Source organism: Anolis carolinensis, chromosome 1 (genome assembly GCF_035594765.1).
Source record: "Anolis carolinensis isolate JA03-04 chromosome 1, rAnoCar3.1.pri, whole genome shotgun sequence".
In the NCBI taxonomy this organism is placed as follows: domain Eukaryota; kingdom Metazoa; phylum Chordata; class Lepidosauria; order Squamata; family Dactyloidae; genus Anolis; species Anolis carolinensis.
The window spans coordinates 250,843,930-250,858,170 of record NC_085841.1 but is presented as its reverse complement, the minus strand read 5'-3'; the positions used below and the strand labels follow the sequence as shown (position 1 = coordinate 250,858,170).

The 14,241-nt window shown below is 39.1% G+C and overlaps 1 protein-coding gene across 1 annotated transcript in view; it reads left to right on the top strand.

The window, feature by feature from the left end:
- Positions 1-14,241, top strand: part of mylk (myosin light chain kinase) — a 263,208-nt gene that overhangs the window by 139,012 nt on the left and 109,955 nt on the right. The window lies entirely within an intron of this gene.

The window sequence follows — 14,241 nt, the reverse complement described above, 5'->3', positions numbered from 1 at the left end:
GCACTTTTGGCATGTCCAACCTGTTTATATTCTGTCAATCAAAGTAAATAACAGACTCCACAGCAGTAGATTTGATGCTTGGGAATGATTGTATTGATGGTCTTTTCCATATCTTTATTCTACTGTGGGACCAAAATCACAGTGAAATTGCCAGACGTCAGCTGGGAAGTCCCTAGAAATGCAGGAAACCATACATCTCCAGGGGTGAACCATCATAATTGGTACCCTAGCTCTGCAGACACGTGTGTCAGGTCCACACGGTTTGAAAAATCACATTGTTTTCCTCATAGCCAGGAAGCCCTGGGTGAGTCCCATCATAATATCCTTAGTATAGATAGTTAAGCTCTTCAAAATCACGTTATTGGAGTATTCCACTACCACTACAGTAAGTTCAGGTTGGGAGACTGCTGGGCAGTAGGGTGGATAGGAGACTAGAACCATACCTGCTGTTTCAAAAATTCCAAACCAGGCAGATGGCTTCCTCATCATGGAAATGGAGTCATTATGGATAACAGCAAATTGTCCCCAAAGACCTCCAGGAGAGAACTTCAATCAGGCACTGCCCCATTTTGAGGAAAGGACCCCCTTCCTTTCCAGCTGCCACTTTTGTGGCCTCTGATGAAGAGAACAGTAGCCATGCACAGCACCATAATAATAATAATAATAATAATAATAATAAGGAAAATTCTCACAGAACAAAATGGAACAGATGGAAATAACAACTGAAATGATCAGCAAACGAGTGCAAAAAGTCAAGAACTGGACATCGCCTGGTAGTGATCAACTTCATGGATTTTGGCTCAAACATCTGATTAATTTACATGGAAAAATGGCCCAACAATTCAATGAGATGCTGCAGAAAGGAAGTATCAGTGAATGGCTAACAACTGGAAGAACTTACCTGATACAAAAGGATCCAGCAAAAGGAGCAGCACCAGGAAACTACAGGCCAATAACATGTCTGCCCACTATGTTTAAACTACTGACTGGCATCATAGCTGACAGAATTCAAGACTATCTTGAAGAAAAAAACATCTTGCCAGATGAACAGAAAGGCAACAAACGGAAAAGCAGGGGCACAAAAGACCAGTTATTGATTGACAAAATGATTCTGGAGAACTGTAAGAGCCGAAAAGCTAATCTTCACATGACGTGGATTGACTACAAAAAGGCCTTTGACTCACTCCCACACAGCTGGATCATCAAGTGCCTGGACGCCATCGGGATTTGTAAAACCGTTGGCACCTTCATTGAAAACATGATGGAGCACTGGAAAACTGAACTGTTTGTTGGAAATGAAAGCTATGGACTTGTCAACATCAGGAGAGGAATTTTCCAGGGAGACTCATTGTCCCCTCTGCTTTTCATTATCGCCATGATCCCTCTGTCAACAATCTTACAAAAAACAAATCTCGGCTATCAAACATCTAAGAATTCTCACAAAATTTCACATTTGATGTACATGGATGACCTGAAGCTATATGGGAAAACGGAAACTGAAATCCAGTCTCTGACCAACACTGTCCGAATTTTTAGCACTGATATCAACATGGAGTTTGGTTTGGACAAATGTTCGACAGTGGCATTGAAGAAGGGAAAAATCATTGAAAGTGAGGGCATAAATATGCCCAATGGCCAAACAATAAAGTGTCACCAGCCAGAGGCCTATAAATATCTGGGCATACTACAGCTGGACAACATCAAGCATGAACATGTGAAAACTGTGGTCAGCAAAGAATACACACAAAGGGTCAGAAAAATTCTCAAAAGCAAGCTCAATGGAGGCAACACCATCAAGGCCATAAACACCTGGGCCATACCTGTCATAAGATATACTGCTGGCATTATAAATTGGACACAGGTGGAACTGGACAATTTGGACAGAAAAACAAGTAAACTCATGACCATTCATCATTCCCTGCACCCTCGCAGTGATGTTGACCGGCTATATCTGCCTAGAAGATCAGGGGGCAGAGGACTCTTACAAGTAAAACAAGCAGTCAAAGAAGAAGAACATGCCCTGGCAGAATATGTCAAGCAAAGTGAAGAACCTGCTTTGATTGAAGTCAAAAATCAGAAACTCCTCAAAACACAGCAGACAAAAAACCAGTACAAGAAAACCGCACTACAAACTAGAGCTGACAGCTGGCACAACAAAACACTGCATGGAAAGTTCCTTGACAAAATTGAAGGAAAAGCTGATAAGGAGAAGACCTGGCTCTGGCTCACGAATGGGACCCTGAAGAAGGAGACAGAAGGCCTGATCCTTGCAGCCCAGGAGCAAGTCATCAGAACAAATGCAATTAAGGCCAAGATCGAAAAATCAGCTGATGACCCAAAATGCAGACTGTGCAAGGAAACCGACGAAACCATTGATCATATCCTCAGCTGCTGTAAGAAAATTGCACAGACAGACTACAAACAGAGGCACAACTATGTGGCCCAAATGATTCATTGGAACTTATGCCTCAAGTACCACCTCCCAGCAGCAAAGAACTGGTGGGATCACAAACCTGCAAAAGTATTGGAAAATGAGCACGCAAAGATACTGTGGGACTTCCGAATCCAGACTGATAAAGTTCTGGAACACAACACACCAGACATCACAGTTGTGGAAAAGAACAAGGTTTGGATCATTGATGTTGCCATCCCAGGTGACAGTCGCATAGATGAAAAACAACAGGAAAAACTCAGCCGCTATCAGGACCTCAAGATTGAACTTCAAAGACTCTGGCAGAAACCAGTGCAGGTGGTGATGGGGACACTGGGTGCCGTGCCAAAAGATCTCAGCCGGCATTTGGAAACAATAGACATTGACAAAATTACGATCTGCCAACTGCAAAAGGCCACCCTACTGGGATCTGCACACATCATCAGAAAATACATCACACAGTCCTAGACACTTGGGAAGTGTTCGACTTGTGGTTTTGCGAAACGAAATCCAGCATATCTATCTTGTTTGCTGTGCCATACAACGTCGTTGTGTTGATGATAATAATAATAATAATGATAATAATAATAATAATAATAACAACTTTATTTTTATACCCCGCCTCTATCTCCCCAAAGGGGACTCAGGGCGGCTAACATGGGGCCAAGCCCGAATAAAAACAGTAGCAGTATAAAACACAGCATTAGACAAAAACATGCACAATTAAGAAAATTTAAACATTAGCCAATAAAAAACAAGAACTAATAAAAACATGGATTAAAACTGAGAGATTGTAAAAGTAGACTGGGTAAGGTGCACCATATAAATATTGTAAACACGAGGTGACTGATAAAGTGCTGCAAATTCTTGGAAGTGCAAATTGGGATGGGAATAGACCCTGTGTGTGATGACTCATGGGCCATGTAGTCCCGTTCCCAGCACTGTTGAGACAGATGAAGAGGAAAACTTAGGTTTCCCACCGTTTCAGCCAGAATTGGAGCTTTTTCAGCCAGAATTGAAGCCCTTGCACCTGCAGGAGATTTGCCTTCCAGAAGTCTGCCAAACAAGCCTTGAGCCGAAATCTCCCCCATTTTCTCGCCGCGATTATTATAAACAACAGAAAGGCGCTCAAGAGGCGTCTCGCAGGAGCGCTAGGATTGCTGCCAGGCATTCAGCTGATTAAGCCTGCTTCCCATGGGAAACTTTAGGGAGTCATGCATCTGGACACAGAGAATGGCTTTCGGTTCTGGTTCCCCAGAGAATTGTTCTTTGGCGGGAAAACAAGACCCTATTTAGGTGTTTTGCCCACGTAGGAATCTTGCGGAGTCAATTCGTCAGCTTCGGGAGTAGGTTGTGTGTGGACTACGCTACTCCCGCGTCCTTTGCTCCCGTTTCCAGCCTTGCCTTGCTTCCCAGGACCTTGCCTTGCTCCACGGACCTTGCCTTGCCTTCCGGTCCTCGCCACGAATTTACCACGGATCCTGTTCTTGCTCCTCGTTTCTTGTTGCCTTGAATTAAGCCTAGTGTTCCAAGAATCAAGTTTACTTCCTAGCCTTGCTTAAGTGTTATGGACTAAAGGACCTTGTCATCTCCCCTCACTTTGCTTGGCAAAGTGAGTGTTTCGGTTACTGGATTACAACTTTGGACCTTAATATTTCATATTGGACATTGTTTCTTTGGACTAACTTTGACCTTTCCTGAAAGGTCTACTTCTGGACTATTTTCTACACTTGTTTTTATTAACTTTATATACTCCTACAATAAAGATATTAGATAGATTCTGGCCTCTGTGTATGGTTATTGGTGCTCTGCAGCCTGGGTCCTGACACTGTGTCTATATCGAGTTGACAAAGATAAAAAGTGCAAACCGGTACAAGAATGGTCACAGATACAGATTGCTTCTGAATTAGCAATCTTTATCTAAAGGCCTGAGTAAAGAGCCAGGTTTTCAAGCTCTTTCTGAATGCTACCAGGGTGGGGGCTTGCCTGATTTCCCTGGGGAGCGAGTTCCAGAGCCGGGGGGGCCACCACGGAGATGCCTCAATTCCAGTAATTGGTGACATTTAGGTCCTCCCTGATGCCAAGTGGCACTGCTCTGGCCTCAAAGGGAAAGGGAAGCAGTCAGCATTTGGTAGACTTCATGCTCTATTCCCACTGCTATTCCCCTTTGTGTTTTGTTTATTTTTAGATTGTTAGATTCAGGGTATCATCACTTTTAGATTGTAAACCACTCAGGGAGCCATTTTGGACAAACGATGGGGTATAAATACTATATATAAATAAATTGCTCTTTAATATGCCCCTCACTTCCTAATTGTCCCAAGACCAATGTTGAAGTAAGATTTAGCTTTCACTCTACTTGTCTTTTGTATGTGCAATGGAGGGCTCTGCAAAATGTAGTTTTTCTTTGCCTGGCCCTGCACAGTTTTTATTTCAAATGGTATGGGTCTAAAAAAACTATTTTCAGGAAATGTTTGTTTGCATTTCTGCACTGATGTTTTTCATCATCTGAAATCAGCTGTATTGCTAACGGGAAAGTGTGACTTTCATGTGGCATCTTTACGGTGTTACTCTTTTGAAAATAGCCCTTGCTGTTGATCAGGTTTGCATGATCATAGCTTATTACATTAAAATGCAGTGATCCAGAACTCGTAATAAACCTTTTGCCTGCGCACAGTCTTTCTTTTCTTTTTATTTTGATTGAACCAAAATAATCAGTAAAGAAAGTCAAGCCCACCCATCAGTGTTTTCTGTGAGAGGAAAAAATAAATTTGCTGAATGTTGAGATTCTTTTGAAGAAACAGAATCGGTGTTGGACTGCATTTTCGATATTACCATTAAATTCGATCACAGGGTATTAATAGCCCTCAAAGCTTAGCAAAAAGCTGGTTTGTGGCTGGAGAGGTTAATGCAACTGCTGTGACAATTTCTGGACTGCTTGTTTTAAATCTGTAGAGTAGCAGATTGAATCGCACAGCTGTTGAATTGCACTTGTGTTTTATATTTATTAATTGGGTAGAAGCTTCTCTTTCTAAAAGAGTGGTTCTCAACTTGGGGTCTCCAGATGTTTTGGCCTTCAACTCCCAGAAATCCTAACAGCTGGTAATCCGGCTGGGATTTCTGGGAATTGTAGGCCAAAAACATCTGGGGACCCCAGGTTGAGAACCACTGTTCTAAAGGGTTATTTCACTGGCCACCACCACCACATTCAATCAATCCAGATGGTTTTGAACATAATTGTGATATAGTTTTTTTTTCAGAAATTGATTTTGGATTAATTGTGTATATGTATAAAATTAAAAACTGGAGACAGGGATTTAAGGGGAGAAAGAAATGTATCAGCCTTGTTTGTGTTGATCTTAGTAAGATTTCTACTTTTTTTCTTTAGATTTCAGCCAATAACTATAGGCTTGCAGTTTCATAAAATGCTTTGTAATGAGAAAAAGAAACCAGATGAACTTGCATATCATATTTTAGTGTTCATTGGACCCATCTTGCCCCCTTGGAACTACCATAGTTAAAACACTATCAAAATTGGGAAGGTAGACATAAACCAGAATGGAGGTAAACCATGTGAAGTACATAACCTCATTTGAAAATTGCTGAGTGAAACCTTGTCCTACATACATTTATGCAACGTTTCTTCTGTTGGTTCAGCATATCAGCACTTTGTGAGTTAAGTCTTTTCCTACAGTTCAGTTGATTTATTAGTCTCAGAGCCAACACAATATTTTAATCACCATAAATGGTCAATGTTGCTGAGCATGTGTGTCTGCAAAGGATTCAGGCTAGGCATTATTTGGCTGCCTTATTGTAAGGTTCTGGCAAACAGATTCCTCGGGTATATTTAAATGTTTTCCAGAAACTAAACATTTCAGATGATGAGTCTCATTCTCCTCATTGTAGAAAAAGCACATTTTGATGGAAATTTACTGATATGTAAACAGCAGTGATGTTTGGTTATCTTTAAATCATCCTGCTCTTCAGTATGTGTTTTTGCGAAGTAGTGGCAGTTATTAGTCTCATGCAGTAAAATGATATTCATTCATTTGTGCAATGATGTTTAATTAAGAAATGCAAATAGGTTCTCCAGTACCACATCAACAGAATGAGTAACACTATTTATCTAACTGAACTGTAGGCTCTGAGACTAATAAATCAACTGAACTGTCTGTCTGTATGTCTGTCATCTGTCCTGTCTGTATAACGGCATTGAGTATTTGCCGTATATATGTTCAGTGATCCGCCCTAAGTCCCCTTTGGGGTGAGAAATGTGGAATATAAATAATGTAAATAAATAAATAAATAACCTGATACATTTTAAAGTTTAGATTAAGATATACAGTATTATGTGTAGAATGTATTCTCTCCCCTCTTCTCAATCCTTGGTTGTTGTGGTTCATTCCATACAAAAAAGGCATCAAACTGGGCCCAGTTTTAAAGAGTGTTCAGATACGCTGGAGTCTTGAGAACAAAAAGGACTGGCGGGTGGGGGTAATAGCACAGGAGATTTGAAGACTAAAAATAGAAATGTTGCCATTCTTGGGCAGAAGATTGGCCCATGCCAGTTCCTCAGATCTCAGAAAAACCACCGAAGCTATTTAGACAAATTGTTCCAGTAACCTTAGAATCTTTTGTTCTGTCGATAGATTAAAGGGCATAAAGACAGTCCACACAGTTTGGATACCATTTTAGGGTACTTTACATAGCCCCATGAGACGTAAATGAAGGATCAAAAGTAACCATTTCCCATGTAGATGTGCAGAGATGTGGCTTGTTGCCAATTTTTGTTAAAACTCCCTTGAAGTCAACTTTGAATTACAGTGAGTGTGAAAGAGAGATGTATAAGTCACCTTGGCATCAAAGGTCTTGCTCAGGTCTGGAAGACTCAGGGTCAAGGCTTCCTTCATTGGGTCTTTCCATCAGTCAGGGCCGTAGCCAGAAAAAAATTTCGGGAGGGGTTTTGAAATTTTCGGGGGGGGGGGGGGTTGAACCCCTAGCACATACCCCTCCCCGCTACAAACCTGTCAATATCTGCTTGAGATAGTGCCTGGAGGGACTCTTAATGTTTTGCATCTCATAGACTTAGCATGGGGATTTGGTTAACCAGTTAAAATTCATGAGTAAACGAGATTTTTTTTATAACTTGAAAAATTTCGGGGGGAGGGGGGTTGAACCCCTAAAACACCCCCCCCCTCGCTACAGGCCTGCCATCAGTAGTATATTTTTTTACGTTTTTTCCTACTTCTACCTTACCAAGTATTATTGTATTTTCTAATGAATCATGTCTTTTCATTACATGACAGTCTCGATTTAATAATCTTGGCTTTTAGGATTTGTTCCATTTAAAGACCTTTAAAGCAGTCCATGGTATCTGTAGATGTCTTCTCCATCATCACATTTCAAATGAGTAGATTTTCTTCCTATTAGTTTTTTTCCTCTGTAAAGCTTTCATAATAATAATAATAATAATACTTTATTTTTGTATCCCGCCACCATCTCCCCGAAGTGACTTGGGGCGGTTAACATGGAGCCAGACCAAAAAGAAAACAAGGTATAAACAAGTTAAATAAAATATGAAGCAAAAACAATAACAATAACAGTTCAAATCAAATAAAAACAGAATTAAGCACAAATTATACAGATAAAACCATGACAACAAGATAAAAGAAAAGTCATAAAAACAACTTCACCACTGATTGAATAGGAACGGCGTCAGGTCAAAGTGCATAGTAATTAGACTGTTTATAAAGTGCCTGGACAAGTGTCCCAAAGTATCCTAGGATATAGCTGGGGTATAAACTAGTGTGGGATGGGAGATAGAGTGCGAGGTAATAGTATGCGAGGTAACACAAGGTGCGAGGTAACACAACCATACATAGCAATCAGAAATAAAATGGCATAGACAATTCTAACTTCAGATATTTTTATACTTCAGGATCTTGTCTAATTTCTTCATAATCCTAACCTTTTTCTGATTATTTGACTGCAGTTTTCATTCTGGTTAACCACTGAGCCAAGTATCAAAAATCTTCAGCTATTTCAGTGTTTTCATCATCTATTTTAAAATTATGTAAATACTCTGTGGTCATTATTTTGGTTTTCTTAATGTTCAGCTAACCTGCAATATGGTGTCAGCTGTAAATATAAAACTGTTGATGTTCCCCAATTTTCACACCTCCTTACGCTGGGTCCAGTCTAGCTTTAGGTATGCCTGAACCCTTTAGCAACTGACATTCTCTTTCTCCATATGCTGTCCCATTGGTAGATTCTGTCTTTGTATCTTTATTAGTATGTTATCCATTCTTGATGATTTATTCTCCCAAGTGCTTTGAGTGCAGCTTCCATTTTATTTTCTGAAATTAGAGTTTCATATTCAAATGGTCCTTCCTTGAATGAATATGTCATTCTCTCATTTTATTTATGTAGTTGTTATTTCTACTTGGTCATGTCATGTGTTTCCTTATTCGCTGTATAGCAGTCTCACTCTTGGTTTAAATTTCCTTTTTGTTTCTCGTTTCTCTTGTTCTTTCTTTTATGTTTCTGTCATCTTCTATTTCTCTGAATTGGCACCCATATGACAGCATTGGTGAAGAGGGCCCAATGCTATCTGTGTACTATCTGAGACTTCTAAGAAACTACTGAAAAACTGCTGGTGACTGTGCTATAGAGAGTGTCTTAACCTACTGCATCTGCACATGGTTTGGTAACGGCACAGTGTCATACTATGAAAGTTGGGGACAGAAGGTGGCACTGCTGGACCTTGACTTAGACAAGTAAATGGAATCAGTTAATGCCTACGAGCGTTGTATCCTTCCCTAAAGAGAGAAGATGACAGTACAGAGGGTTGACAGTCTGACGAGAGCTGTGGTAGTGGTTATAGGAATGTCTTAAGCTAACTGTGTGAAGGGTTTGTGGAGATGTGAATACATATGTGTATCTGTTCAACAAACAATCATGCACATGCAATACTACATAACCTCAGTCTAAATTTCTGCAGTTTGTGTCTGTATGTATGAGCATGCTTGACTATGTGTGCAGGTATTTAGTAATTATGAAATATGGAATACTCCCTTGGAGAGAAGGATGGACATGCAAATGCAGGTCTCACACTTAATCCACCCCTTCAGCCAGGTCTACATTCATGGCTAAAAGGTGAGTTGTGGATGTGGCCTCAGCCTGCAGGTTGCTCTCTGACTCTTGAGTAAATCATTTTATTTCTGTCTTGGGTTATTTTGTAGCACAAATCCAAGGTCCTGTCTACACCACCGAAATAGTCCTGCCACAATTCAGATTAGCCCCAGATCTGCCCCTGATTCACCCCAATAACGCCACTCTCACCCATGATACTTCTCCCTGGATGCATGTTGCTGTCAATCCTCCATATCTGAATCAGCACTGCTTTGTTGTCCTCTTCTACAGCACAGAAAAAAATTGACAGCTGAATTGGCCTTGGAAATGTGACTGTGGAAGGTGGGAATGGGAGTTAAGACTTGGCATTGCTGACAGGAGAGGATCAGGGAACAAAATAGGGATACTTGCAACTCAGGAAATCTTTCCCCATTTCCCCAAAGCCATTTCGGTGTAGATTGAACAAACATAGCAAAAGACTACGACTGACTGGATTTTCCTGGAAACTGAGCAGGAAGAAATGAGTTTTAGTATATAATGTTCCCTCATTACTTCGTGGTTCACTTTTGTGGACTCGCTGTTTTTTAATAAACACTAAAATAATAATATAAATCATAAAATAATATTATGAATCCCTCTTTCTACTTACTTCCTAAGGAGAAGCCTAAGGAAGGAAGCAAGGAAGAAGGCAGCGGTAGCGGCAGGAGCTCGATGAGGGGACAGAAACCGTACTTCGTGGATTTTGAATTGGTCCTGGAACATAACCTCCGCGATTTTTTTTTTCGTGTCAGGAGCAACCGGAGTTGCTTCTGGAGTGAGAGAATTGGCCGTCTTCAAGGACGTTGCCCAGGGGATGCCCGGATGTTTTGATGTTTTACCATCCTTGTGGGAGGCTTCTCTCATGTCCCCGCATGGAGCTGGAGCTGATAGAGGGAGTTCATCCGCACTCTCCCTGGGTGGGATTCGAACCTGGTAGCCTTCAGGTCAGCAACCCAACCTTCAAGTCACGAGGCTTTTATCCCCTAGGCCACCTCTGCGATAAGCGAGGGGATACTGTATTGCATTAAAACTTTACAAAATGTTTTCAATACTAAAGAGATTGTAGCTCACGTCTCAGGAACACAGCAGCTCCAGAGTATGACTGATTTTATTCATGGACCATACTCGGAGCTTCATACTGATCAACTTGTACATATGTAGAAATTGATGTTCAGGTTTTTAAGATACTATTGTGTTATGTTGTTTTATCTTTATTGCTATATTGTTTTTAGTTATTGATTGTATCTTCCTATGTAAGCCTCCCCAAGTCCCTTTGAGGAGATGGAGGCCGGGTACAAAAATAAAGTTATTGTTATTATTATTATTATTATTATTATTATTATTATTATTATTATTACTATTATTATGGTGAGTACAATTTTTGTGATCCGTGTAGACAGGCCGCAAGAATATGTGAAATCAGAGTGACAAAGTATAACAATGTGTATAGGATGAAGAGAAAACCAAAGGATCAGCATTGATATAGTGTTGTTTGTTAGTTGTAACAGAATTTCCTAGATTCCTTCCAGATGTTCTTTTTTGCAGAGTAGAAGCACCACATCCCCACTAGTACTGCTACCTTTATAGTTATGCATGACGATGGTGCTCTTCCAATATGGTGCTCATGAACTAGTCATAGCACTGGTCATCTCCTTCCTTATTTATATCTGTGATTTCTGGATAGTTAATTCAGAGAACAGACATACAAACTTCAAGTTCTTGAAGTGCCTTTAGGATGAAAGGAGCTTTCAAATGATAAATAGACCCCCCCCCCCCCCCGCTTATCTCTTCCATAGTCTTAAGAATATATAAAAGACAAACTACTAAGCAAAGTATCTAAAATCATAATTATGTCGTTTCGTCAAGAAGGAAGACTATGCTAATTTTCATTCATTCCTATTCATTTGCATCCATTCTATTGATCCTTTAAAAAACATACTGGTGGAATCCTGGACTTGGTACGTGAGTCAGTTTCCACGGTATATTTTTGGTCATACTTCAACTCATTTATACAAAGAAATAAGTCTCATAAACAGGAGCAAATAAAGACTGTGAATGCAAGCTACTTTTTTCCTTGCGAAATGCCCCTCTTCTAAACATGGGAAGGTTCTTTGGGAGAAAAGCAGAATCTTAATCCCTGCGGAGCTGGTTTGTGGAATATATACTATGTCAGTCACAGTTGGGATACCCAAAATAAAATGGTGGCCTTCTTCATTCATGAAGAAGGAAGCTGCTGAGTTCATTTAAAAATTGCTGTGGGAAAATTATTTGTGAACTTTGACCTGGAAAAAAATGGTTTATATGATCTGGTACTTACAAGCTTCCTCTGTCTATTTCTAATCTCGTAAGAGGAACACAGACCTTTTTAGATTGTTCACTGAAGGACTACTTTTTATTTTCCCATTGGAATCTATGCCCTGTGTTGCTGCAGCTTCCCAAGCCTTTGGAGGCCAAGTATTAAAACCAGAAGAAAGGTCATGCCTGTAGGAATGTTTGTGCACCTGTGTTACCTATAAAATGAAAAATGCTCTGTCGCACATCAAAAAACAAAAACAAGAAGTACAATGTAAAGTTTATTAACAACAAGCAGAAGTCTTTTCTAATAGCTTGTCGGCTTTGATTCATGAGTTTACCAATTTGATAAATATTGGAAGTGAGTTGTTCTGCAATCCTGTATGTGTCTACTCAAAAATAATTCCCAGTTCACTTAATGCAGTTGCACTTGTCAGGAAGTTCAGCATCAGATTTCAGGCTCAGAGCGGCAGGTCCTCAATGACCGGTTAAATGTGAATCAGCCTTTTGGTGTTCTGCTATATAACCTAGTTTGTCAATAGGATCATGTTAATAGTATACAAAGAGGCACTGGTCTTAACAACTTACTGGTCATTGGTATAACCATGTCAGGAGATGGATAACTGGATGTGTTAAACATCTGAGCATTGTTAAAGGCATAAACTCCACTAAATTAAAAAGTGGAAACAATGGGTATGTCCATTAATGAGAGGAGCCTTTAGACACAGCAATTGGGAAAGTAGAATAGGAACATTCTCATGGTAATACAACTGGAACAGACCCAGAATAATGAGAAATGATTAGTGGAAATTTTTGTCTATTTGCAGAAGGCAGTAGAGTGTCTGCCTGATACTTATAAAATAACAGATTTATGAGTTTAAAATGTAAGTGTCTTTAAATCAGCTGAAAGCTGTTAGTTAGAAATCTGTCTATATATGTGAGCCCTTTAGATTTGGTGGATATTTATAATATAACCCATTGTGCAACAACATATCAGTTTACATTGCCATTGCATAATTACGATGAGACTAATTTCTCAAGTTTATTAGTTATGCAATAGAGAATGAGCGGTACTCATGATTTTTCTTCTTGAGCACCAGTTTATAACCAAATGTGTTCTAATGAGCAATGCCTCTATTTTATTTTGGGGATTTTAGGGGTGTTTTTGCTTTTCTTCAGAATAATGTTTCCAACGTATTAAACAAGAGTAGTGTGCAATTCAATAAAAGCTTTTCATAACATCTGGCAGTTTGCACAAAATGCAAAATTATATTTTGAAGTTGTAGATGTACATTTATTCCTTCGACTCCTTGTTATTTGAAAATAAAAAACACCTGGCAAAAACGTTTAATTTTATCCAAAGCTAATCTCATGTCCTATGCTGACTTCATTGTGGTGAACCTCTGAGCCTTATTCCAGGCATATTTTTATTCAGACTTCTGTCCTGTGTGACTGTAGACCATCTTTTAAATACCTAACAGTGCACAGTTCCCCATTTATCTCTTTCCTGGATGATACATTTGGGTCAAACTATCATAATAGAATAGTCACCAACCAAACAACTCTGTTGCCATCTTTCCATTCAAAACTACCATAGAATATTTTCCATAACATTACCCAGTAAAATTGACTGGGCTGTGATTTAGCATACTTTTTGTAAATTTAGAAATGAAATTAAAATTGAATTCTTAAAAGGTTTTTATGTGATGTATAAAGAAAAACAATTGAATAGAAATCTTTGAATAAGAAAAATATTGAAGGGATGTAGATTAAATAAGTATAGATTTAAGTATGGTTGAGTATTCTATAACCAAAATGCTTGGGACCAGAAATGTTTTGCATTTTGGATTTTTTTCAGATTTGTATATATGAAAATAATGAGATATCTTCAATGCCTAAACACAAACTTCATTAAAGTTTCATAAACACCTTATACACATAGCCTGAAGGTAATTTTGTAGTATATTTTAATAATGTTGTGTGTGAAGCTATGTTTGTGTACACTGAACCATCAGAAACCAAAGGCGACACTATCTCAGCCATACATGTGAACAATTTCAGTGTTTTGGATTTTGAAATTCCAGATAAGGGATGCTCTAAATTTGAGCTGTTGGAAATTGCTATGTTGAAATACCTGGAATGTTTTAAAGATATAATAGACTCTTTCCTTCACTTCACTTTTAAATAACTTTATATTTTAAGAAACATTAAATTTTAGAAAAATACTATATTAGTGCACATTATTTTGTGTGTGCTGAAGTGTGTTCCCCAATTTTGCTAATATTTTATGCATTTGTTGATTTCTAATTAATATTATGCAACAGTGTATTTATAGGGGGCCGGGCTGT